Raw genomic sequence first — 2,633 nt, forward strand, 5'->3', positions numbered from 1 at the left:
ATGTACGTGATTTTGTGGGTGAATTCCCATCGGATCCACTGACACCTATGCCGGATGTGACTATTTCACACCACACACTAATGTAGACTATGAATGGCGTGTCTTCCACACGACAAAGCAGGCCAAAGGAGAATCGATGGATGCTCTCGTAACGCTCCTGCGCATTCGCCTCAAGCACTGTGACTTTAACAGATATTCAAATGATGAAGCACACTGGTCTCAAATAATCGCGGGTTGCGAGTCTGCTGACATCAGTAAAAGACTGCTCCAAACACCATGGTCGCTGGAAGAAAATTGACCCGGGGGAAATTGGACACCATCAACAAGCTAGAGACCACCTCACCACATAAAGGTAACAGAGAAACCTTTTGCTACCGCTGCGGATGCGAGTTTCCCCATGAGGGTACATGTCCGGCCATAGGACAGCAATGCTTGGCATGCGGAGGAGAAAACTATTTCAAGGCGGTATGTCTTATGTACCCAGGATTGGACTGGCCTATAGGACAATAAGGCAATGCCCAAACCAAAAACACAAAATACAAGTGTGAGACAGTTTTTTGTGTCAAACTGGGCCACTTTATTTGCCCATGTGAGCCAGTTTGATACGTTCTTCGCCATGTGGTTAGTAGTTTTTAGCAGTGTAACTGAATGAATATTCTTTAAAATGCACAATTTGCATCACATTTGATCATCAAAACCCTCCCCCTTGGGTACCGCTGAAGCAGTTTTCCACAAAACGCATTAACTGTCATTTGTAACTGTGGCCCACTTTTTCATTGGTGCCCAAGATAATTGTATGCCCCAGTCTGACCCTGTATGTACCGCAGTCAAGCATGTGGGGAAGGGAGCGGTGGCAGTGAGATCTGCACAAGAGTAAAGCATCAAGGACCTCGAACAGGAAAAAGCCAGCGCCACGAACCCCCTCCCTGAAAAGACAGAGAGAGGAAGGAGGAAGTAACGGCACAAGAAAAAGCACCAACAGAATGGCGATTAACTAGGTCTTCGACCTCACGATCGCGGGGGGGGACCCAAGAGATACATTCAATACCTGGTGGAACAGTCACAAGCAGATAGTGGATCCAGTCAGTCGTCAGCGGAAGAAGCATGTAGGAGGGAATACACCCGTGAGGAACCACGAGGAAAGGGCTACTTGTATGGCCTAGGAAATCTTGCTGCCAAGGAACATAGCCCGATAATGCCGCTTCAAGTGAACAACCTGCCAGCTGAGTTCCTAGTTGACACCGGGGCCACAGTAAATGTGATTAGCAAAGAAGTAAATGGCAAAATTCCACACACCCGAAACTACAACCGGCTGAAGTGAGCATTTACCCATATGGATCCAAAACCCCTCTGCCATGTAAAAGGATATTTTATGGCACACTTCAAATACAAGACCCAGTTCAGGAGGATGCCCATGTATGTCATGGATGCCGCCGCCACCAGCGGATGCATTCTAAGCTTTAAAGCTGCACTAGACATTAGACACATAAATGTACATACTGCCTCATGGCCCACAAATATATTGATCCCTCAGCAAAAATAGAACAGTTATTCCCCACACTCTTCAAAGGCCTGGGAAAACCAGAAGAACAGGCAAATCAACCTGCACATTAACCCCGAAGTACACTGTATAGCCCAACACTCCAGGGGCATTCCTGTAAACATCCAGCGATAAGTTGAAGAGGAACTTCACAAACTATTAGAACTGGAAATAATTAAACCGGTGGTGGGACCCACCACATGGGTGTCACCGCTAGTCCTGGTTCCCAAGAAGAACGCAAATTACATCAGGATATGTGTAGAAATGCGCTGCCTCAATCAGGCTATCATGAGAGAACGCCATCACACGGATCACAGACATGGTACATCTGCTAAATGGGGCCACTGTATTTTCAAAATTGGATTTAAACAAAGGGTATGACCAGTTAGAGCGAAGTGAAGAATCTAGATGCATAACAACATGTGTAACACTCCTGGGCCTCTACAGGTATAAACGCCTCCGTTTCAGAGTGTCGTCTGCAGCAGAAATCTATCAGGCAGAGTTACACAACATCATCACACACATTCCCACCTGTTTGAATTACAGAGACGATATACTAGCATTTGGACGAGATCAAGAACAACACGACAACACACTGACTAGAGTATGCATGGCTTTGGAAGCAGCCCACCTCACACTCAACACAGAGTAATGTAAACTCAGAAAAGGCACACTTCGATTCTTTGGGCACGTCTTCTCAGCCCGTGGCATGACTCCAGACCCTGAGAAGGTGGCAGCGCTTACTAACGCAGAACCTCCGGCCAATGTGTCTGACCTAAGATCATTTTTAGGACTTGCCAGCTACTGCAGCAGATATATCCAAGATTTTGCCTCAGTGAGTGAGCCGATGAGAGCACTCACGCAACAGCAAGTACCATTTGTATGGTCTGACTCCTGCAAAAAGGCTTTTGAATCCATTCGCCAGCACATCTCAGCAGCCAACAACATGGCATAGTTTAGCAGGACAAGAGACACAGAATGAATTGTTGACGCTAGCCCCGTAGGGCTGGGCGCCATACTAACGCAAATAGACATGGCTGATACTGGGAAGCACCACATTGTCTCCCATGAGAGTAGGAACCTGTCAAGAATT

This window comes from Ambystoma mexicanum, chromosome 11 (assembly GCF_040938575.1).
Source record: "Ambystoma mexicanum isolate Mex_15411 chromosome 11, UKY_AmexF1_1, whole genome shotgun sequence".
Classification (NCBI taxonomy): domain Eukaryota; kingdom Metazoa; phylum Chordata; class Amphibia; order Caudata; family Ambystomatidae; genus Ambystoma; species Ambystoma mexicanum.